Source organism: Macrotis lagotis, chromosome X, assembly GCF_037893015.1.
Source record: "Macrotis lagotis isolate mMagLag1 chromosome X, bilby.v1.9.chrom.fasta, whole genome shotgun sequence".
Taxonomy (NCBI): Eukaryota; Metazoa; Chordata; class Mammalia; order Peramelemorphia; family Peramelidae; genus Macrotis; species Macrotis lagotis.
Window position 1 is genome coordinate 587472065 of NC_133666.1, and position 26004 is coordinate 587498068.

The 26004-nt window shown below is 37.7% G+C and overlaps 1 pseudogene; it reads right to left on the bottom strand.

The window, feature by feature from the left end:
* Nucleotides 1-219: 219 nt before the first annotated feature.
* Nucleotides 220-26004, bottom strand: part of LOC141499386 (ferritin heavy chain A-like) — a 34835-nt pseudogene continuing 9050 nt past the window's right edge.

The following is a 26004-nucleotide window of genomic DNA, read 5'->3' on the forward strand; positions in this document are numbered from 1 at the left end:
AATTTATATGAAATTGAACAGAGCTGCTAACTCACATTTTACTATGGTTCCTTCTTGTCTATTGACCCAACACTTTCAACACAGACAGGTAAAGGCTGGTCATGCAAGAGAATCACTGAAGGAAAAGTCACAGTCTAGATGCTATCTTTTTATTATTGGTCTGGAGAGAAAGGAGTTATATATTTGAGGTTGAGCTCAAGGGTCCAAGGCCTTAAGGTCTTAGGGAAAACTTCCACAGTTTTCTCCTAGTGTAAACTTATCAAACAAGTATTCCCCAATACCATTTCCAGGCACTCCCAATCTCTTTAAGTTAGTGATATGATCTCTAAGCAGCTTGATGATCTTCACCTGTTCATCAAGGAATTCAGACTCCAAAAAGCTACAGAGCTGTCGGAAAGAAACATTTAAGATCTTTAATTTCCTAAAGTCTCATATAATCTATTCATTCCTGCACTAAAGTGTGGGAAATAGATGGTGGTCATTGTAAAATCTAGAAAACCAATAAGAATTATGCATGTGACCGAGAGTTTTTCTGGTAAACACAAGATGAAAGACAAACACCTTTTAATAAAGGGTTTGATATATGGAAGCAGAAAAGACTGCAGGAGTATAATTCTGGCTATCTACTTAGATACTGTGGTGTTTTCCCCACTGCTTTTGCTTAGGTTTATGTTCCAAGGAAGGAGTATATTGCAAAGGGAAAAGAAGAGGGGGAAAGTGGCATTTTTGTATAGGATCTACAAGGTACCAGGTTTTTTTTTTTTTTACAAATACAACAGTCATTATGAGGTAGAAGTTATTATGCCCATTTTACAGATGAGGAAACTGAGGCAAACATGGGGTAAATGATTCACCCAGAGTCACACAGCTATCAGGCACCTGTGACCAGATTTAAATTGAGGTTTTCCTGAATCCAGGCTTAGCATTGTATCTACTGCTCCACCAGCTGCCTCAGTACCAAATGTTGAGTTTTTTAAAGGCATCAATAAAACTGAAGAAATTCCTTCTTAGGGTTTATAATTAGGCTAACTTAACATTGTTGAAGTATAATAATAATAATAATAATAATAATTGTTAATATTATTATTATTATCTTCAACTATATTTCTGGTTTTAAAAAAAGGTTGATTTCTTTAGCCTTCATACCACTACAATCACCTTCTGCCAACAGGTAACTTCTTACTTCAATGGCGATCTCCCTCTATGTTAATTACAAACTGAGGAAGATAATGATCAGGATTCTGTAAGACCTGTCCTGCCCTCATGATGCTTAAAATCCAGGAAGAGATTACAATTGATCAAATAGTATTGTATAAGGTTGATAGAATTTGAGAAATACTACTAATAATAACAATAATAACAATGACAATAATAATAATAATAATAATAATAATAATAATTTGTCTTTTCTTCTCAAATAAGATCAAGACACCAGGGAGATGATGCCATGACATGCCATGTCATTTGACACTATTCTCTTTATCGACCTTGAAGAGTAATCCAACCGAGAATATCATTATTAGAATTGGATTTACTAGTGTGAATTGGATTTGAGTTAGGAGGCCAGATGTGGATCAAGATGACTGAAGTTGACCCTATATCCAAGACTATCAGAGTTAAGGCACATAGCTTTTAAGTGTCTGGAGGTCAAATTTGAACTCAGGTCCTCCTGACTTCAGGACCAAAGTTCTAACCACTATACTGCCTAGATACCCTTTGAATAATCTAGATTATGCAGCCTTCATTGTAAGGCCACCAAAGAGGTCATGGATTTCCCCATCCTTTATTTTAGGATAAATATGACTGTGTCTCCCCCTCAGTTCTGAGTGATCATCTTGTACAGATAGTCTCCATCTATAGAAGGAAACCTTCCAGAAATGGAATTTCATGTTTAATCTATATTTTGTTATTTTAACTATTTTAACATTTTCAATCTTTAGAGTTCACAACATCAAAATACCTACCTCTCTTTTTTCTTATAATCAGCCTTAAAGCTGAAGGAAACCCTAGACTTCATCTGGTTGTACCCATTCTTTTTTCCAGATGAGAAACTTGGGTCCATCCCTGGGACCATAAATGTGGGTCATAAGTAGCAGAGGTAGAATTCGAACCCAGGTCTTCCAAATTCAAATCCAGTACTTTGTTCTTTCCTAAGTATGGCAATAGACTGGCATCTCAAAAATGGGAAATTAATAACTTATTTAATTCTAGAAAAATACATTAATATATGTAACCTTAACATACAAAAATATAACACAATAACATAATTAATATTGATTATATTGTCAATAATGATTAATCATCTAATCCTCTATTTACATTGTACATTCTTCCCAGACAGAAGAAGAGCTGGTGGCCAAACAACACAGAGTTCCAATTTTGACCTCTTCTACTTGGGATTGAAGAAACTACCCAAAAGTCAAAATAAGACAAGTCAAGAAGCATTTATTAAACACTTATTGTAATTGAGGCCCTGTGCTAAGCACAGGGAATATAAAGAAAGGCAACTAGCAGTCTCTAACCTGAAGGAGCTTGGGGAAAATATGCAACCAACTAGGTTCTTTATACATATATTCACACCTGCTACATATGTATGCATGTATGTATACATATGTAATGTAATATATATTATATATATAATAAATTGGAGATAATCTCAGAGAAAAGATCTAACTATTAAGAGAAATCAGGAAAGGCTTCTTCCTGAAGGAAGGACCTGACGGAAACTAAAAGGTACAAATAAGAATGGAGAGAATTCCATGGATACGAGAGATGGAGCATCTTGCTTGAGAACAGCAAAGAAAACCAATTTACTGGTCTAGAAGAACAGATTTAGAGTCAGAAATCCTGGATTCAAATCCTACTTCTATCATTTACTACTTTATATGATATTGAACAAGTTACTTGATTTTTGTGTGTTTCTTCAAATGATTTCAAAGATTCCTACCTACCATCTTGAAATCTAAGATCCTCTACTGCTGAATGGAAAATACCATGTGATTAGATGAAAATCAATAAATTATTGACTTTGGAGTGACAAACCTGGACATGATCCCAATTAATAACTATCTTTCCTTTGTGTGGTGTTTTAAAAGTTTAAAAGACATAGTTTCTGAGTAATTATTTTGTTAATAATTCTAGCATTTTATTAACAAAATATCAGGGACACTATTAGATGCCAAGGACCAGTCATGGTGCTAGGCTCATAGTTTATATGCTTTGGAAGGGTGGATATTCCTGAGGGTGGCAGTCAACTTTGATCGTTTAATAATTAATGAGAATGAATATTACAATGAGATGTGGGCTCATTCTATTAAGGGGCTTTTGGGTACAGTGACTTGGATCACTCAAGTCTTGGTCAAAGAGACTTGTCTATATTGGGTATGTGTGTATATATGTGTATAAATATATACACATATATATAAAATACATACATACATACACACACTGTATTTATGTATATGATAAATACCTCAAGAGGGAATCCACTTCTACCCCAGATCTGTCTGACTAAATTCAATGATCAGGAATTCATCAATTCTCTCAGCCTGGTTAGATAAGTTTTTCCCTAAGATTTCCTACGATGGTTGATTTCTGGATGAGAAAGTAGAAAACCCTTTAAGCTTAATTCAATAATTGATTATAAATATAAGAAAGAAATAATCTTTTCTCATTGGACAAATTATTTCCTTTTCCAAATCTCAGTCTCTACCTCCATTAAAAGAGTTGGCTTCTGTGGTCACATACTATGTTAACTTCAACATATTAATGAAGCAAGTCTTCTTGCTGCTTGGACATTTGAGGTAGAAGATAATGGAGCCTACAGAGCATAAATGCAATAAGGGAGGTTCAAATAGGCAACCAGGCATAAGGTTTAGAGAGAATCTTTCCAGGCAGTCATGAAAATCTGAATTCAAATCCTGTCTTAGACCCTCACTAGCCTTATGACCCTACATAAATCACTTATCTGTTTGTCTCAATTTCCTCATCTGTAAAATGGAAATAATAATATCATTTCATTACCTTTATAAAGGTAATTTATAAATACCTTTGCAAACCTGAAAATGTTATCTATTATTACTATTATTACTACTAATATTGTTAAAATAGTAACTAATAGATGACCTCCAAGTTTCCTTCAGCTCTAAATCTCTGAAAATATGACCAATTCTTAATATTTGAAAGGAAAGTTTCCTGAGCAAGACTAAATTTTAAGACAAGATTCTCACAATTATTAGTCTTTATTTTAAAAATTGTCTTTACATAAGCTGACCTTGAGCCTAATCATCTCCTTTCCCTGAAATGTTATTCATCCCTTAAAGCAAGGATTCTTAACCTGAGGTCTGTGAATTTGTTGTTGTTATTACTTATATTTTAATAACCCAATTTCCATATAATTCATTTCCTTTGTAATACTATATTTTATTTCACACATTTAAAAATTACCCTGAGGAAGAGTTCATAGGCTTCCCCAAACTGTCCAGAAGGCCTAGGACATAAACAAAAGAAGTCCTTCTTAGAGCCCAATCTGAATACCACTTCTACTATATAGCCTTCCCCAACTTCCTGCTCACTTAATACCTTTCCCCTAGGACCTTGAATTACATTTCTTGCTATACATTTATATGTATATTAAAATCTTTATTTATATAAATATGTATGCACATATAAATATATACAATTTTCCAAAAGTCTTGGAGTAATTTTAAGCTTTAGCAACCTCAAAAGATATAAATGCTACAAATTTATTTTGAAAACAACATTTGGGGCAGTTAAGTGATACAGTGTATAGAACATTGGTCCTAGAGTCAGGAGGACCTGAATTCAAAGCCAGCCTCAGACACTCACTAGCTGTGTGGACCTAGGCAAGCCATTTAACCCTGAATGCCTAAAAAAATTGAAACATTATTTAAAATTTTTAAATACAGAAATGTATTGTATTAGAATTCAACAAAACTATAATCTGGTGTGATGTGTCACACTAGTCCATTTTTTGACTTCATAAAAACTTATCAGTTGCTGTTCAATGACTGAAAGAATTGTACCAGTAAATATAGCTTAAGATTATCCAAAGAATTAGGTTTTGATGCATATCTGACAGTTTTGACTGGACCCTAAAAGGAAAAAGTCTGATAGAGATTGATGAGGAAGTCAAAGGTAGTCCAGTAAGAAGTCTTCCTATATTAATCCATTTCTCTAAGTTTCATCCAAAAACTGTTTTACACCCAACCCAACACATGATAACAGGTTAAATAAATGTAAAATCAATAAATAAATATAAGAAATTTAAATAATTTTAAATTCTGTTTTTATAAATTGATGGAATTTTTGCTTCTAAAATGATTAAAATTTAAAACTGCACAAAAATTTGGACATATACACTTGTTTTACCAAAACTGTGATTTTATCAGTATTGAAAACTCCAGTAAAGAATTCCCCCCGAATAATGGAGATTGTCACCTTATCTACAATGAAAGAAATCACTTGTAAAGAGTTGCTGGTACATACAAACTAGCACATACAATCAGGATGTTCCAGAGGAAGATTTGAACCCAGTTGGGTCTTCTCCAATTCAAAACTAATTTTCTTTTCATTATGCCATACTCTGTAATCAATATATTTAACTCGAATAGACATTATAAAATAACTACATGTGTAATTTGTAATTCTCCCTTCTGGACTATAATTTTCATGAGGCCAATGACTAATTAAACTTTTCATTTCCCCCAGCACTCTATTGAGTGTTCTATACACTATAGTCATTTAAATAATAGGTAATGAATACATAAAAAGCCTCAATTCTTTACTTACATGTACATCATTTTTCTCTTTTGCTTTACGGTGTAGTTCCAATAGGTCTTTGTTAATAGTCTTCTCAATCCTAAGTGCTTCTTCCAGGCTCTGCAGGCCATCTGACCAGTCTACACACTCTGGCTTCTGTAAGAGTCCCCAATATTAAACTTTAAGTGTTTGTTTAATGAACACAGACAGAGGATTAATGCATAGAATTGTTTATCCATCATCCCTAAGGAGTGCTCAATCCATCCTTTGCTAGTGTAATGGAGGACTGGCCAACAAACCCAACTCTTATGAGTAGGCACAACTAGCACAATGCCCACATGGACATTCTGTAAATGACTCAAGCCCACTAACCACAGTTGGCCACCAAGTTTGGTGTAAGCTCTGGCATAAATAAAAACAATCACAAGATCGTGAGGGTTGACATAAGCTCACCCATGAAATGTCACTTTTGGTATAGAGATAGAAGCCCAAGATTTTTTCATCCACCAAAGGCTTACAGCAGTCCTTACCTCCTCACCAGAGAAGAAGGCAGAAGACACTTTGGTCAGCTAGTAGTGCCTTTTGAATATACCCCAGATCTGGTTCAGGAACTATTCAGAAATAATCTCTTAACTATGTGGTTAGTGGATAGGAGCTAGTTCTAGAATGTCTACATGCTCCAAAGCTCACAAGGGGATGGCATCAGCCTCACATGTTACACATGTTCATAAAAGTTGAGCTTTTTGTGGTCAGTCCCCTCCAACACTGGTAAAGACTGGGTGACCACATGCCAAGGATGTTATCAAAGCTCTGGGGTTTGGGTCAATATATGTTGAGAGCCTTTCCAATTCTTATGTTCTGTGATATAACATCATTTGTTAGCAGTACCCTCAAACTCCTATCTTATCTTTTTACCACTGACTCAGTTACATCTATTCCAGGACATTATAGCCTCATGGTTTGTACTCACCAGGATATTTTCCAGAAGATAACTTCCTCCCCTTTTGATTACTTACTGAAGAAATTTCTCTGCTTGTTCCTTCTTTTTTCCAGCCTGATCTCAGAAGAACTTTGTGAAGTGCCTCAGGGCTATAGAATGATGGTTAAAGTGATAACTCTATTAAGGGAGAGAAGAGTTAGGTCATGGTCTAGATTTATAATTGAAAAACATCATTCTGTGGCATGAAAATGATTTCACACTTAAGGAGAAGTTCCCTTTTTTTTTTATAGGTTTTTGCAAGGCAAATGGGGCTAAGTGGCTTGCCCAAGGCCACACAGCTAGGTAATTATTAAGTGTCTGAGGCTGGGTTTGAACTCAGGTACTCCTGACTCCAGGGCAGGTGCTTTATCCACTGTGCCACCTAGCTGCCCCATAAGACGTTTCCTTTCAATGATGAGCAATAACAAAAATATTTTATATGCATTATCTCAGGACAGCTAGGTGACACAATGGATATAACACCTGGAGCCCAAGTCAGGACAGTACCTCTTTGTGAATTCCACATACAACTGTGAAATCTAGTTTCAGACACTTCCTAGCTATGTAACCCTGGACAAATCACTTAACCCTGTTTGCCTCAGTTTCCTCACCTGTCAAATGAGCTGGAGAAGGAAATAGCAAACCACTCCAAAATCTTTGCCAAACAACCCTCAAATGAGATCATGAAATGACACCACCGACATTATCCTTTTATAAATGAGGAGACAAGTTCAGATAGTCTAGATAACTTATTAAAAGGTCAATTGGGGGAGCGGCTGGGGGGGACAGCTAGGTGGCGCAGTGGATAGAGCACCTGAGTTCAAATCCAGCCTCAGACACTTAATTCTTACTTAGCTGTGTGACCTTGGGCATCACTTAACCCCACTGTCTTGTAAAAACAAAAAGTCAATGGGTACAATGTAACAGTGAGAATTTGAACTCAGCTTAATGAAGATAAAATCCAGTGATATTTAACTGCCTTTGTATATTTGTTGACCCAATTATTTTATTGATAGGATTCAGGATAGTTTATTAAATTCCCCCCCCTAAACTCCCTTATCCCCCTCCCTCCCTTAGTACCACCCCTCTCCCTAAACCACCCTCCCTCCCTTACCCACCAATCCCCGACTCCGTTACCCATTTCCTTACTTCTTACTTCCCCCTTAACCTCTTATGCTCCCTTTCCTTCCCACCTCCCCACCTCATAATCTTGAAAAATCTTATGGTTGAGAAGGTAAGCAACCTAATCATGATTGCACAGCTGATAAGGGTCAAAAGTATGATTTGGAAGTCGGGGCGCACCGCCGGCGGAGCGAAGCCGCGCTGCACCACGGCCAGCATGGAGGGCAGCCTGCACCTGGCCCTAGCAGCCCCCGGCAGACGGCACGACTGGGTGACCGGCCACCCGCAGTTTTTGGAGATGCAGGAGTTAGATGTGGCAGAGACTTCTCAAATTTATACATCATTCTTAGTTTACCTAGACCTTCTGGAAGGTAGAAACTGGCTCATCTGCCTCCATGGTCGTGAGAAGGAAGGGAAAAGATTACAGATTGTGGTGCCAACATCTGTTCATGCATCTTTCAGTCATGAGAGAATAAGAGAGATCATGACACATGCTTGCAAATTGCAAGTTGAACCAGATTCCCCAATGTCGATTTCCCTGGCCATAGTAGAGTCTGATTCCACAATCGTCTATTATAAACTGACTGATGGATTCGTAATACCAGATCCTCCTGATGCAGTCGAGGAAACTGATGATAAAACAGAGGAGAAAGAGAAAGAAACTGAAGAGATGACCTGAAGTGTGAACTGAAAATAGTCCACAGGATCGCTAATGGCAAGCCAATATGAGGATAAGCAAGAATGCAGTGTGCAAACATACCTTTTATTCCAACTCTGCTACTATTAGGTCTAGACCCCAAATAGATAGAACCATGAGGAAAAGGACCCATAAGGACAATAGCATCTGTGGCAGATATTTTCTTATTAGTCTCCAAAAGGAAATTAAAGAAGGCCCATCTATTGTAATGAACCCCATTCACAAATTGTGATCTGTGAATCTAACAGAATATTATTTTGCCATAAGAAATAATGAAATGGATTGTTTTCAAATAAAATGGAAAGAGCTCTAAAAAAAAAAAAAGTATGATTTGAACCTGGATCTCCTGACTCCAAGGTCAACCTTTTTTTCCCTTCACTATTCCTCACTACCTCTCAGTTTAATAATAATAAAAATTATAAAATGTCCACTAGTATATAGGGGAATGTGCTTTGGGGAGAAAATTGTCATCAGTCTTGTCTGGGGATTGGCCTTTAGGAATCACATTTCCTAAATTGTACTTGCTTCTCACAATTTTTAAAAATTTACTTATTTATTTACAAATTACTATAATAGTCTTGCTGTAAAAGTAAATATAATTCCCCCCCACAAAGATTGAGAAACCTCACAAAAATAAAGTGAGAGAAAAAGAAAAAAATTGCTCTTCAGTCTATTTTCAGATACCATCATAGATTGCATTTTTTATCATAAGTCCATCAGAGAAGTTTCTTCAACATTTTCCCCCCACAGTTGCTATTGCTAACTGTATTTTCCTCCCTCTATTCCTTCCTACTCCCATTTATTCTATTCTCTCTCCTTTCACATTGTCCATCCTCAAATATATGTTGTGGGGCAGCCAAGTGATGCAGTGGACAGAGTACCAGCCCTGGAGCCAGGAGGACCTGAGTCCAAATCTGGTCCCAGACACCCAACAGCCACCTAGTCATGTGACCCCCACCTAACCCCACTGCCTTGCAAAAAAAAAGTGTGTATCTGATTACCCTCTCCCATGATTTTCCCTTTCCTCTATCACCTACACCCACCTCCCCTCATCTCCCCTTTGTCCTGTCCCCTTTCTCCCATCTCCTTCCTCACCTTTTCCCTCTAGGGCAAGATGGATTTCTATACCCTATTGAATGTGCATATTGTGTCTTCACTGAGCCATTTCCAATAAGAATGAAGGTTTATACATTCCCACTCCTCTTCTTCCCTTATACTCCATTTTTCTTGACTCTTTTACATGAAATATCTTAGCCCATTCTACCAGTACATTCCTTTTGTGTTCATTGACACATCTTTATAATATATTATACCTTCATATTGAGCTCTCTCCTGTGCCTTATCTATATATGTTTCTTCTAACTGCTCTAATAAATAAGAAGTTCATATGAGTTATCAGTTTCATTTTCCCATGCAGGAATATAAGCAGTTCAACATCATTAAATCCCTCATAATTTACTCTTCCCATCCACCCTCTCCATGCTTCACCTGAATCCTGTACTTGGCCATCTTTCTATTCAGCTCTGGTGATTTCAACAGGAAAGTTTGAAATTCCCCTATTTCATTGAAAGTCAATCTTTTCCCCTGAAAGGGGATGTTCAGTTTTATTGGAAAGTTGATTCTTGGTTGTAATTCAAGTTCTTTTGCCTTCCAGAATATCATATTCCAAACCCTATGAACCCTTAATGTGGACATTGCCAAATTCTGTGTAATCCTGACTGAAATGCCAGGATAATTGAATTGCTCCTTTCTGAGTGCTTGTAGTATTTTCTCTTTGACTTGGGAGTTTTGGAATTTGGCAATAATATTCCTGTGAGAATTTTTTGGAAGGGGGGAATCTCTTTCAGGAGGTGTTTGGTGGATTCCCTCAATTTCTATTTTTATACTCTGCTTCTAGTATCTCAGTGAAATTTTGCTGGATTATTTCTTGAAAAGCGAAGTGTAGGCTCTTTTCCTGGACACGACTTCAATTTTTAAATTATTTCTTCTGGATCAGTTTTCCAGGTCAGTTCTTTTTCCAATGAGATATTTCACATTTTCTTCTAGTTTTTTCATTCTTTTTATTTTGTCTTATTGTTTCTTGATTTCTCACAAAGTCATCAGCTTCCCTTGGCTCCATTTTACATTTGGAGGAGTTGTTTTCTTCAGAGAGCTTTCTTATCTCCTTTTCCATATGACCAATTCTATTTGACCAAGGCATTCTTCTCCTCATTGACCTTTTGGACTGCATTTTCCATTTGACCTAAACTGGTTTTCAATGTGTTGTCTTCCTCAGTATTTTTTTGTATCACCTTCATCAAGCTGCTAAATTGGTTTTCATGGTTTTCTGCATCACTCTCATTTCTCTTCCCAATTTTTCATCTACCTCCCCTACTTGATTTTCAAAATCTTTGTTGTGCTCTTCTATAGCCTGAGACCAATTTCTATTTTTCTTGGAGGCTTTGGATACAGAAGCTTTGACTTTGACAGCTTCAGAATGTGTTTTGATCCTCCATGGGATCAAAGTAATTATTTATGGTCAGGTTCCTTTTTTTTCTGTTTGCTCATTTCCCCAGTCCATGACCTGATTTTAAAGCACTTCCCAAGATTTTGAGTGACCCCCCCCAACACACACACACACACACACACACACACACACACACACACTTCTCACAATTTTAGCAAAGAATTCTAAAATGTCAGTTAGGCAGGACCTTAGAAAACTCACTTTACATAGCACCTTGGTCCTGAATTAAGACCAATTTATATAAATTTGGAGAGGCTCATCTCCAAGTAGGCTGCAGGGCAGTGAAGTTTTAGAGGCACAGCAACTATTAAAGACTGATCAGCAACAGGAGGTTATGATTTTTGGCATTAAAGGGTATGTAGATTCCCTCAAAATTTTGCAATCTTACTAGATCTTGTTGGAACAAGCAGAGTAGAGAAAATGGGACAGTTTATAAGCTTCAAACTATCCATGTATCCTAGATTCCCTTGTAGGAAGAAGCACAGTGTAGAATAACAGGGTTCTAGATTTGGACTCAAGAATGTCTAGATTTGGAGCAGGTAGGTAGCCTAGTGGATAGAGTATCAGTCCTAGAGTCTAGAGGACCTGAGTTCAAATCTGACCTCAGACACTTAATACATGGCTATATGACCTTGGGCAAGTCACTTAACCCGTTGCCTTGCAAAAATAAAAAAAAGATTGTCTGAATTCCAAGTATGACATATCTAAGTAACTATGGAAAAATTCTTTAACTTTGCCGAGTACTGTTTTCTTCTTCATAAAATGGGGGTAGTTTCTGTAGCTCTTAACTAACTCCAACAAATGAGATTTTATATATATATCATCATCATTATTATTATTATTATTATTATTATTATTATTATTATTATTATTATTATTGGGTCTTTTCAGTCATGTCCAACTCTGACTCAAGATCACACAGCTAGAGCTTGAAGTCAAAGTTAAATTCAGGAAGAAGAGTCTTCCTGATCTCCTGCTCAATTATCTATCCAATGTACCAACTAGCTGCTATATTTTTTTTTAGTTTTTTTGCAAGGCAATGGGGTTAAGTGGCTTGCCCAAGGCCATATAGCTAGGTAATTATTAAGTGTCTTAGGTCAGATTTGAACTCAGGTCCTCCTGACTCCAGGACCAATGCTCTATCCACTGTGTCACCTAGCTGCCCCTAGCTGTTATCTTTAAAACACCTAGAGCGAGCTAATGGGCTATAATTTTAAGGCTCCTAGAGCCAGAACCTTTAGGCTCCTAGAGCCATATCTTTAAAGTCCCTTTTTAGCTCCAAAACCTATATCTCCATGAAGCTTCAAGACATTTTTGAAATAAACATGTACATTGAATGAGATTCTGGAAGAACCCTTGAGCAGAATTTTAAGTACTTTTGATAGTAAGCAGTCCATAAAACATTCTTTGCCTTTTTAACATGGAGGCAATGGAGCCAGGCTTACTACCCTCACTATTAAAGCTGTATTGACTAAGAACTTAAATGTTAAATATCTCATCCAGAAGGTTCCCACCCTTTGGCTGGAAGTCCTATAGAATAAGAGGTCTTCCCACCCAGATCTCATTCTCCATTGGAAAATTTTGGGACCCTCTCTTCTGACCTTTCTAGATCTGAATCTTTTTTTTTAGATTTTATTTATTTAAGGCAATGGGGTTAAGTGACTTGCCCAAGATCACACAGCTAGGCCATTATTAAGTGTCTGAGTTCAGATTTGAACTCAGGTCCTCCTGACTCCAGGGAAAGTGCTCTGTCCACTGTACCACCCAGTTGCCCCTAACTCTGGATCCTTAGGGGGCGTATGACCCCCTCCAACTCCAGCATTCTCTGGATTATAAACACATAGGAGTTTGAAGTTAGAAAAGACCAAAGAGATTGATTATCCAATCCTCTCATTTTTCAAAGAGGAAATGGAGATCAAGCAAGATTAGGGAGCTTGTTCACTGCTTAAGGGAATTAAGTAGCAAAATTGGGTGGGTCTCCCACCCAGGAGTTCTACTCCCAATATCACTACTTCCTTCTCCCCCAAAAGACTTGCAAATAAATAAGTTCTTTATTCAAACCCATTTTTTCAAGCTGGACAGCTCCAGAAGGAAACCAGATCAGTGAGGGGGTGTGAAGTCATGACAGAGGAGGATTATTTAGAGGAACTAGGAATAACAACCTACCTAGAGAAAAAGAAAACTGGATAGCTGTCTTCTTATATTTAAATGATTGCTTTGGAGGGGGAAAAAATAGTCTTTTTCTGCCTGGTCCCAGAGGACAAAATAAGGCATGGAAGGTAGAAGGGTTAGAGAGTTAGATAGATAGCCAATAAATACATACTAAGAGCCTACTATATTCTAAGACCCTTAAGGAGCTCTTAGTCTAAAAAGTATAAAGATAATATTTAGTCCCACATTTAGCATACTGAAAACAGTCTAAAATTGAAATGGATTATGTTAAAAATTAGTTAGTTTGTCATCTTTTGGGGTCTTCCAGCAGAAGCCAGATGACTACTTATTGGTGCTGTAGAGGGGTTCTTGCTTCAGGCATGGGTTAGACCAGATAACTTCTGAGATCCTTCCAACTTTAGGATAATATCATCACTTGGTGAAAAGACTTGAAGTTCTGTCATGGGAGGGGAGCTGGGGCATTTAAAAGAACTAGGGATCCTGAGCCCAGATTAGGGACAAAAGACTCCTGTAGGACCTGGTAGCTATCTTCCAATATCTGAATGGTTGTCTTGTGGAAAAGCAATTATACTCACTCTTTTGAACCCTAGAAGACAAGGTTCAGACCAATGGATTTCGAAAGGCAGAGTTTAGATCAACTAAAGAGCTTCCTAGAAGTAGCCCAAAAGGGGCAGCTAGGTGGTACAGTGGATAGAGCATTGGCCCTGGAGTCAGGAGGTTCTGAGTTCAAATCCAGCCTCAGATAATAATTGCCTAGCTGTGTGACCATGGGCAAGTCACTTAACCCCATAGCCTTCAATAAATAAACTTTAAAAAAAAAGAAGTAGTCCAAAAATGTAAAGGGTTATTTCAAAGAATAATAAGTGTTCCATCACTGGAGATCTTCAAACAGAGGCTAAATGTTGTGGAGAAAATTCCTATTTCAGGAAGAAATTAGACCAAATATAATCCCTTCCATTTGAAAAATACTAGAATCATTCTATTTATATCTCTAGTTTTTACAGAATGTAATCAAAGCACTTGCTTATGTTAACAGACCAAGTCAATGAGTCACCAAGGCTAAAGCTTCTTATACCAAAAGCAAAGTTTCAGCTTAAAGATAAAAGGTACTCAATAAGATTTCCCATCTTTACTTTCTTTGCCAAAGGGTATCTCATAATTCTAAGAAGTGAGTTACTTGTAGTTGGCTATCAGTTTTATCAAACCAGGAGACTTAGAAACTTACCATGGAAAAATAGACATAGCTAGCATGCAAATCCACATTAATCATCTTATTGATAGAAAATTCACACATCAGATGGAAATTCTGGGACACTGGGGTATCTAAATCCTTTAACATCAAAATTCAGGTTTAAAGAAAATGTATAAACAGAGTAGCTTCAATACACCAGCTCAGTATCCCTAAAGCATCTTCATTTACCCTCCTTTTAAACCCATTTGACCCAATTAAGTGAAAGTGAAGGAAAAAGGCAGCTGCTATGCACTAATAGAAAATTCTGCATCACTCATCAGTATAGTGATTGTTTCCCCACCCCACTTCCACCCCCACCCCCACAGGTGAATTCATTCAACCTTCTGCCAGTGGTGAGCCTCACTAATTTACCCTCCAGGACCTTGTTGGCATAATAATGCTAAATGAGGCTATTTGGAGTGAGGGTGACACAGTCTAGAAGAATGGGAAAAGCATGAGACTAGTGTTTGAGTTCCAGCTTCACCAGTGTATGGGCCAGAAAATACGATGGAAAGAATGCTGGGTCAGAGGAACTGGGTTCAAACTTTCAGTCTTTCACTTTCTCATTTGCTAAGCAAGGTTTTCCTCAAAACTTTAGCTGCAGTTCCAGTCAGCTCCGAAATCTGCCCCCAAACTCTGGTCTTTCCCCCGCTTCTCCTCATCATTTTGAAAGGTCTCCTGATCTGCACCAGTTTTGGTCAGTAGTTGCAAATTACCCTACCAAAAGGACAGCTCCCTTTTTCTAGGTTTTGAGAAATACAGAACAAAGATTAGAACAGAGTAAATGACATCATGGGGTCAAGGGAACACGTTGAGGGGTGGGGAAGAATATAGCCTCCTTCCCTCCTGTGGCTAAGAAGTGTTCATTGTTTGAGGCCACAATGACCCAGACTTCTTTAGAGAACAAATCAGACATCCTTAAAGGATAATTTGGTTCTGTAAAGATATTAGACCTGAAGCTCTTATAGCAAAACACATTCCCCCAAGGATAAAAGAATTCCTTGAGGCAAGAATAGAGCAGTGATTACCAAGAGAGCTGAATTTCTAAACTTAAACCATTATAGGTCAACTGAATCTCTGCACTAAAGTTTAGAGACAAAGAGTTATGACTTAGGGCAGTTGCAGGACAATATCAATTAATTGTAAATAAGATCAATAAGAAAATTATATAGGATCAGTTTGCACTATAAAATTTTAAACTATAGGGGCAGCTAGGTGGTGCAGTGGATAGAGCACTGGCCCTGGAGTCAGGACTTCCTGAGTTCAAATCTGGCCTCAGACACTTAATAATTACCTAGCTGTGTGGCCTTGAGCAAGCCACTTAACCCCTTTGCCTTACAAAAGCTAAAAAAAATATATGCACAGGTAAGTTATAGACTGAAAAAGTTTGAAAAGTACTATCTAGAGGGCAGGAGGATTTGAGTTCAACTCTGACCTCAGACACTTAATAATTACCTGACTGTGTGACCTTGGGCAAATCACTTAACCCCATTGCCTTAAATAAAATATTTTTCTAAAAAAGAAAGAAAAGAAAAGTATTGACTGAATGAAAAAGCTTCCAAGCAGATGAGCAAAGAACTTACTAAGAGAAAAGACTGAGGTAAGTTACTAGTAACTTCAAGGATTATAGAAATGAACTATAGGAAACATCATTAGGCAATGTTAAGCAAGTGAGTGGCCTTTTCGTAGCTGAAAACCCTATCCTCCTACACCCAGTCAAGAACAGCTGTCAGATGGCAAGATCATGACAGGGTCACTTTGGTCATGTCTCTGTCGTCTATCAGCATAGCCCTAGAGCTATAATGGGCTTGCAGATTATGTAGTCTAACTTTCTCATTTTTTAAAATAAGGAACCAAGACTAGGGAGAAGTGAAATGACTTACCCAGGGCCACATAGGTCAGTAAGTGACAAGAACCAAGATTCAAATTCAGGACCTGTGATTCCAAGTTCAGAAGCCAGTCTCCTGTAGCATGCTTCCTCTTATCCTTCTCTTAACTCATTAGCCATTAGGCACTCTTCCATAGCGATATAGAGAGGTATTCTTACAGGTCTTCCTTTAGACAGGTAAATCCCAGTACTCTCTCTAGCTGAAAATAAAGTTTAATATGTATAAATTCCCTTCTACTAAATTCTTCTTGGGTGTTTTATTGTGGGATGGAAGCAAAGCCAAAACTAGCAATTTTGATATTTCATAAAATGTACCAGAGATAAACATAATCTCATTTACTTGACATTTAAATTGAGGACAAGAGGAGAGACCCTAAGACAAAGTCCCTTTGAAAAGACACAGGAAAGCTATTACACTACCTCCCATAAATAGAAAGGTTAGCACACTATGGACTGGGGGGAACAGGGCAGGTGGTAGGTCCTGGAGGAAGCCATGGCAATGAAGCACAAAGGAAAGGAAGAAATGGACCACCTGGCAGCTTCCCATTTAAATAATTATTTTGGCTAATTGGGTGTTAAGATCAGTTGTTTCTATGCTGCTTTTTTTTTTTTTAGTTTTTGCAAAGCAATGGGGTTAAGTGGCTTGCCCAAGGCCACACGGCTAGGTAATTATTGTTTGAGCTGGATTTGAACTCAGGTACTCCTGACCCCAGGGCCAGTGCTCTATCCACTGTGCCACCTAGCTGCCCCTCTATGCTGCTTTAAAGAGTTAAAGTGTCATCAGCACCCAATACATTTCAGTTTTTTGGAGAAAAGCTTCAGTGACTACACTCTAATTACAGTTCCAAGTTAGGAACGGTAGGTTAAAAGATTATGTCAGTTGAACTCAAGTTCTAGAAGGTTGCAACAAGCTGAAGAAGATTCAAATATGGACCCAGGAATGGAGTAGTTTGAGGACCAGACTAGCTTAGTCTGTTTGCTAAGAAGCTCATAACCAGCTTGACCTCAGGAGAATTAATTTTTATACCAAGTCTTTGAAATCTGAACATCTAATCTGAAATCTAAAAATCTAATTCTATGCAGGATAAGCAGATACAACACCAACATTCCATAAAAATGACTGAGATAAAAAGGTGGTGGCTCATGACAGACCCTTTTAATGCTCTGAAGGCAAAGAGCATCCCTATCACCATGTAACCAATCAGAACCACTCATGGAATGTATATTTGTGTACTCCACAGTTGCTACAAGACATTTCTCTTTTATGTCATCATAATTCTTCCAGAAACAAACTCCCTAAAATTCTTTCCAAGGAGGTGTTGCATCTACCAAGCAAGTTGATGCAGTTTGAATATAGACCAGACCTCCAATACATGTATATATTTATTCTGAATATGGCTATATGTACATGTTGTCTCTCTCTATGGAATATGATCTTGAGAGCAGAGATGGTTTCTTTTTTTTCTGTCTTTGTATCACTAGCACCTATCACATGTCTGGTCTCAATATAAATCATTGATTGATTTGATTACCTGTGTAACCTTAGACAAGTTACTTCCCCTCTTTAGAACTCAGTTTCGTCATCTGTTAAATGAAGATGAACTATATGACATCTAAAATTTCTCACAACTCTAAATCTGTGACCCTATATTACTATAATCACAATGACTCTTCATTAGCAATCAGACTATTTGAATTTGCAAGTAATGGTTCCCTTCCTCCTTTTATCCCTAAGTGGTAGAGATGCATTATGACTGAGAGGAGAGGGAAGAAAGAAATAGTGACAGCTATCTCATTGGGTTGGGTACATGAGTATGAATGCTTTATTTTAATTTCACATGTAACCATTCCTTCTAAATCATGGGGGTTACAGGCATAGAAGCCCAAAGATCTAAAAAAATCCATATAAAAAAATTTTTTCCTTTCCTTTGTACCAGAGAAGTTTGAATTATTAATGACATTAAAAGATAAAAATATGTTGCTATCATACAATACTATACAAATCTTTTATGCATTTATAAGTTTCTGAACTTTTTCTGTATTATCTTCAGCTTCCACAAAGCTCCCCAAAAAATCCCAAATAATTTCTTATGCCAATCCTCAATATAAACTGCATTGGGGAAAGGCACAATGTGGAAAGGTAATTGTATAATAAAACTGCAATTATCTATGTTGCCTAGACTAATTATTGCAAGAGTTAGAGAAAGAACCAGAACATAGCAGCAATTACACTTTTAAATATTTGGATCCTCTCAATTAGAACTCAGGAAGTGCTAACATGCAAAATTAGAAAAATGCAGCTTCCTCATCCAAAATGGACAAAATAATAACTGGCCCATATTAAATAGAACTCATACATTTACTACCCTCTAGTGACTAGAAGAGATATTGCAGATGACTGAAAGGTTGCCCCCACTTAGACTTGGATGTAGGAGGAAAGGACCTCAAGTATCAAGGTTTCTGGTTCACATGTTACACACAAAGTTACTCCAAAATTCCCAAATAGATTTTATCCTACTTGACAGTTGTCTCTCTCTATGCTTAAAAGAGGCAGCAAGGGGCGGCTAGGTGGTGCAGTGGATAGAGCACCAGCCCTGGAGTCAGAAGGACCTGAGTTCAAATGTGGCCTCAGACACTTAATAATTACCTAGCTGTGTGGCCTTGGGCAAGCCACTTAACCCCATTGCCTTGCAAAAAAAGAGGTAGCAAATGTAACAAAGTTTATGTAAATGTTTGGAATTGTTGCTTGTCCTTCGTTCTCAAAGAAGACCTTGACATCAGGGAGGTGATGCCATGACAAGCAAGTGAATTAGATTTGAGTGAGGGGCTGCTGTGCTAAATCACAAGCCTCACTTTCTCATTTAGAACCGTCTGGGTTCAGGGACCAGATATAAACCTGGAGATGGTCCTGGGTATGAGACAGTCAGGGTTAAGTGACTTCCCCAAGGTCACACAGCTAGTAAGAATCAAGTATATAAGGCTGGATTTGAATTGCCATCCTCCTGTTCTCCAAGGCCAATGCTCTGTCCACTGCATCTCCTAGCTGTCCCTAACTGAGGTCTCATCCTATCCCCCACAGAGTAATATTTTTCCTACTATAAAAATTATACTAAATTAATTTTGAACTTACTGGGAGAAATAATGATGATCTGGAATCTCACTTGTTCCACTTTGTGCTCTCTTCACTCCACACAAATCCCAAGGTTCAAGTATTCTGAGGTGGTGGGTTGGCGTGAAATGCCCCCTCCCCCCTCCAGCTATCCGGTTAATGGCATTCTTCCTTCTATCTTCATTCCTGAAAATTTTAAGTATTTGGGAGTAGGTATATTAAAAATCAAGCATTATCCCTGTCCTCAAAAAAGATCCTATACCATCTTCTACCACATCAGTTTAACAGTAAAAAAAAAAAAATCACAGCATCAGCAAAGGTTGTTCTCATATTCCTTTTGTGGCAAAAGGGACTAACTTTTTATTTTTAACCAAATATTGTTTTATTGACATTTTGATAATGTACAGTTTTTTGTGAATTTAAATGTCTTTCTTTTTTATTTTAGGACCATTTTAGATGTCATATAAAATTGAAAAGGTGAGGGGAGAGTCTAAAAAAGTCCTGTTGTTGCCATATGACATTACACAACTGTAGCTGTAGAAAAAGAACTTTTCAGTTGAATAAAACCTGTATTTTGTAGGAAATAACAATAATAATAACAATAATAATAATAATAAAGATAGGACAAACTGAGACAAACCCAAGGAAAAATTTTACCTGTCTTTGTATCCTCCCCTTTAGTGTTTCTTTCACTTTCTCGAGGTTTATCAAAATATCATGACAATTTTGAATGGTTGCATGTTAGTTGTTAGGTGGGAAGGGAAGAATACATGTAGTATGACAGGCATTGAATGGACACTTAGAAAGGGGTTTGTGTATTGTGTATGGTTATTCCTACTAAGGTATGATTATGGGGGAAATCATATTACCTATATCCTGGGGTTTGAAAGAAAAGAAAAAGATTTCCTCCACCTATACTCAGTTCAGAGTTTGGTCTATGAAACTTTCTTTGAGAACATTAAGTCTTGAGATCTTAGTTACCTAATTAACCCTAGCTAGGTGCCACAGTGGATAAGCTCTGGATCTGGGATCAGGAAATCATCTTCCTAACTTCAAATCTTGTTTCAGATATTTACTATGTGATCCTAGGTAAATCACTTAACCCTGTTTTGCTTCAGTTTCTTCATCTGTCAAATGATTTGCAGAAAGAAATCCCAAGAAAAACCAAATTGGGGTCATAAAATGAAAACCCCAATTAAAAACAATTGAATAACATAACAACTGCAAACTATAGAGCTAAAAGAGTGTTGACCACTAAGGTTGCTGATCAAACTGTCCTCACTATAAAAGAAGGTCGAAGCTTCCCAGGAAACAGAAAAGGCACCAACATCAATGGCTGTAGCAGGTGCTGCCAAAGAGGCATAGTAGGCAGACTTTCAGAATCACTAGGAAGTCCATAGTAGGAAGGTCAGTGGTGAGGAAGACGAGGTAGGTGACAACTTCAGAGGCATAGCAGAGAACAGAGAGGAAAGTCAAGAGATGAACACTACCAAGGTAGATAGGGAAGCAGCAAGAGAATCCCAGAATCACCCCCCAGAAGGTAGAATCACTGAAGTACCATAGGTCTCCAGGCAATTGAACCAAAAGAATACAGACAACTGTGAATTTTTTTTAGCCAAAAGATGAGACTGAAACCCTTTCTCAACATGAAGCATACCTTTCTGAAATCACATTTGTTTCAGTAAGCGATTGTTTTTATTTTTGCACATTATACTTTTTTCTGAGCTACCACCTCCCAGTTCAGGGTTCTCTTTGGGTCATTTATAGACCTCTTTGGGTCTATGCTCTAAAAACTATAACTCACAGGCCTCGATCAATACATTTCTCTTTAATAATGAGAATATAAAATGTGCTCAAAGTGAGGACATTTTCTGAAGAGGCATCCTCTTTTCTCATTTTCTTCTTAACTCTTTACAATCCAGGTTCTGATCTTATCATTTCACCATAACTGTTCTCTCTAAAGTTATTGATGATTTCTTAGTTGCCAAATCCATTGACCTTTTGTCAGTCCTCATTCTCCTTGACTTCTCTGCAGCCTCTGACACTGTTGTCCTCTAGGTTTTTGGAGCATCCCTCTCACCTGGTTCTACTCCTATCTATCAGATTGCTCCTTTTGTTTCCTTTGCTGTATCCTCATCCAGGTCATGGCCACTAATTTAAGATGTTCTACAGGGCTCTGTCCTGGGCCCTTCTCTCTTCTCTTTTGATTTTGTTCCACTTGATGATCTCATCAGATTCCATATCCTTGCTATATGATTTTGAGTCTTAGATCTATCTCTCTGCTAACTTCCAGTCTCAAATCTCTAAATTGCCTTTCAGACAATTTCAATACATCCAAAACTCAACTCATTTTTCTTTCCCCTTAAAACCTCACTCCTTCAAAAGTTCCTTATCATTATCATGAACTCCACTATCTTGCAGACTTACAGCCTTGTTGTCATTCTCCACTCCTGGTTCTCTCACCCCACACCAAATAGAAACTGTTACCAAGTCCTGTTGACTCAACCTTTCCAACACCTCTCAAATACATCCCTTTATCTCCTGTGATACTGCCACCACCTTGATGAAGGCAATCACCTCATATTTGGATTATTGCAATAACCTTCTGGATGTTTTGCTTGTCACAAGTCTCCCCACTCCAGTCCATTCAACCACCAAAGTGATTTTCCTAAAGCACAGGCATAAATCATGTCACCACCCAACTCAATAAAATCCAAAGGTCAGAACCACCAGAATTCCAGAACCAATTACAAATCATCTGGCCTTCAAAGCCCTTCATATTCTAGCCTCCTATCCCCACCCCCACCTATCTAGTCTTCTTATACCTTACTTTCTCCCACTTATTTGTCAATCCAATGACTATGGTCTCACAGCTGTTCCACAAACAAGATACTTTATCTACAATCTCTGAACATTTTCATTGGCTATCCCCCAACCCAAATGTCCTCCCTCTTCATTTCTACTTTCTGACTTCCCTGTGTCCCTTCAAGTCCCAACTAAAATTCTGTATTCTCCAGGAAGCCTTTCCCAAATCCTCTCAATTTTAATTCCTTTCTCTAGTAATTATTTTCCACTTAATTTGCTTTAAGTTTGCTTATTGTCTCTTCTATTCAAGTGTGAGCTTTTTTTTTTAGGTTTTTGCAAGCCAGTGGGGTTAAGTGGCTTGCCCAAGGCCACACAGCTAGGTAATTATTGTGTCTGAGGTCGGATTTGAACTCAGGTACTCCTGACTCCAGGGCCAGTGCTCTATCCACTGCACCACCTAGCCGCCCCTTTTTAAGATATACTTAACTGAGTACATATGTTATTCCCTCTTTGAGCTAATTCCAGTATTCCAGCTAATTCCAAACATATCCAGTAATCCAGCTAATTCCAAACATATTCAACCCTTCATCTTTTTCTTCATTCTTTTTTTTTTTTTGCAAGGCAGTGGGGTTAAGTGGCTTGCCCAAGGCCACACAGCTAGGTAATTATTGTGTCTGAGGTCGGATTTGAACTCAGGTACTCCTGACTCCAGGGCCAGTGCTCTATCCACTGCACCACCTAGCTGCCCCTTTTTAAGATATACTTAACTGAGTACATATGTTATTCCCTCTTTGAGCTAATTCCAGTATTCCAGCTAATTCCAAACATATCCAGTAATCCAGCTAATTCCAAACATATTCAACCCTTCATCTTTTTCTTCATTCTTTTTTTTTTTTGCAAGGCAGTGGGGTTAAGTGGCTTGCCCAAGGCCACACAGCTAGGTAATTATTATGTGTCTGAAGTCAAATTTGAACTCTTGACTCCAGGGCCAGTGCTCTAACCACTGTGCCACCTAGCCGCCCCTAGTGTGAGCTTTTGGAGGGCAGAAACTCTCTTTTCTTTTTTTATATTCTGATGCAGCACAGTGTCTGGCACATATTATTATTGTTGTTCAGTTGTTTTCAGTTGTGTACGAACTCTTTGTGACCCCATTTGGAATTTCCTTGGTAAAGATATTTGAATGATTGGCAGTTTTCTGCTATAGTTCAAATTATAGATGAGGAATTGAGATAAACAAGGTAGAGTGACTTGCCCAAGCTTACATAGCTAGTATGTATCTGAGGCTGGATTTGAACTCAGGAAGATGAGTCTAATTATAAGGCTGGTAATCTACTTCCCAGTTACATAGATGGCATTTAAGAAGTATTTATTGAGTGACTGACAAAAGCTAAAAATAAATTGGAAATTTTTTTTAAATTTTTAAAAAATAAAGTAGTAGCTACAAAATATCCACCCTACCCCCCCCATAAACTTTTTAAGGTCTTAGTGCCTTAGGAGGGAGCCAATCCTTTGACCAGTCAATGTTTAGCTGCCCTCTAATGCCAACAAGTTTGACTAAAGAACTTCACATTTCCTAAAAGAATAAAAGGGTATAGTTAATTATTTGCCCTTTGTTTTAAACATCAATACCTATTATGTTGGTAATAATGTCACTATTATCTGTCCCTTACCTTTTTCAATAAGTGAGTTGAGGGAAGTTGATTAATCAATAGGATCTCTTGAGTTCTCATCTCTCATTATGCATATATATATATACATAAATCTATATATGCATAAATATACAAAGAACTTCTATCCTCCCCTTACCATATATTGAACTATTTGGAATGTATGGCATGTTCAGAGAGAACTAGAACCTCGAGTGTAAGGGCTTGTTGGATCATTTCCAGGGCTGCTCATCCATCTTTGGTGTCCACATGTCACTCAACTTTCACCCATGATTCCAAGAAACTGTAGTCTGCTCAGAGACAACACACTCATTAAACCATATCAGCAGATGGCTTAAACCACATTGAATGTAACCAACAGCCCTGAAGCCCATTTATAAGTTAAGGTAATGTCTACCCCCAGCTTGTGAAGGCTTCCCTGACTGGATGGGTAGATAGATAAGATGGATAGCTGAAGCAGGTTCTGTGACGGGTTAGGCATTGCCAGGATCATCCACTGCATCCTGATCATTGCTAGTTATCCTGAGTTTTGATTTGCCACTGGACTTTGATAGCTCTGGAAGAGAGTGTAGCTCTGCCTCACTTAAATCCACTTCATCCACTTCAATTTAAGATCTCTCCTGTGATGTCATCAGATATCTTTAAAGGACAAACAACTGAGCTATCCCTCTGCCAGACTTGAGCAATTCCCCTGGTCTTTCTCTAGGTCTAGAATACTCTGCTTCATCATCTCTGCCTCCTGGCTTCCCTAGGTTACTTCAACTATCAGCTAAAATTCTGTTTTCTGAAAGAAACTTCTCCTGCTCCCTCTGTTGTTTATTTCCAATTTATCCTGTATATAATTGTCTTCATGGTTTTTTTTCATTAGCCTGTGAACTATTTAAAAGCAGTTCTTTTTACCCTTTCCTGCCTCAAGTACTTAGTAGTAGATAATAAATATTTGCTGAAATTTAATAAATAATATTTATTAAAAGCAATCATACTTTTAATTTTTAAAAGTGTGTTATAGGGGGCAGCTAGGTAGTGCAGTGGATAGAGCACCGGATCTGGAGTACCTGCCTTCAAATCCGGCCTCAGACACTTAATAATTACCTAGCTGTGTGGCCTTGGGCAAGCCACTTAACCCCATTTGCCTTGCAGAAACCTAAAAAAAAAAAGGTATGTTATGAATCAAACTTGTAGTTTTCAAAGCTGTCCTGCTTGTCTATAACTTCTTTGGGACTTTTTTACTATTCTCTTTTCTTTTTAAAAAATGTTTACAGGGGCAGCTAGGTGGCGCAGTGGATAAAGCACCAGCCCTGGAGTCAAGAATACCTGGGTTCAAATCTGATCTCAGATACTTAATAATTACGTAGCTGTGTGACCTTGGGCAAGCCACTTAACCCCATTTGCCTTGCAAAAAAAAAGTTTAAATGACCTTTTTTCTCTTTTATTTCTTTTTGTTTTCTGCTAAGCTATTAATAGCCCCTCTTCCCACCCCTTCCCTACTGGAAAAAAAAGAAAGAAAAATAAAATATATAGAATATTTTAACAAATATTCCCTACTCTAACAAGACACATTCCCACATCCCAAAATATATCTTATTCTTCATCTAGAGTCTAGGATGTGGGTATTATTTTATTATCCTTCTTATGGCATCATCTTTGGTAATTGCCTTGATCAAAGTTCTCAAGTCTTTAAAAACCATCAACCATTTCAAATTTATCTAACCACACTTTCTTCTCACAGATTTATCCCTGTCTTAATCCCAAGAACAGTGTAAGAGCTAAATTAAGGCAGATTGATACACAAAGTTCCAAGCTTAATCAATTTCTTAGTAAAGTGAAAAATTATCAATAAATAGGATCTCAGATTCCCCAACAAAGGTAAGACTCCACAGTAGGGAATGACTACCCTTTTTATAGTTTTTAGAAAAGTACAGAGCAAAGACTAGCACTTCATTGGGTGGGTTAAAAACTGAGAATTGAGGACTGGCAACAACTCTCTCCCCTCCTGGGACTAATAAATGTTTATTTTCTGAGTCCACCTGCAAGATAAGAGATACCA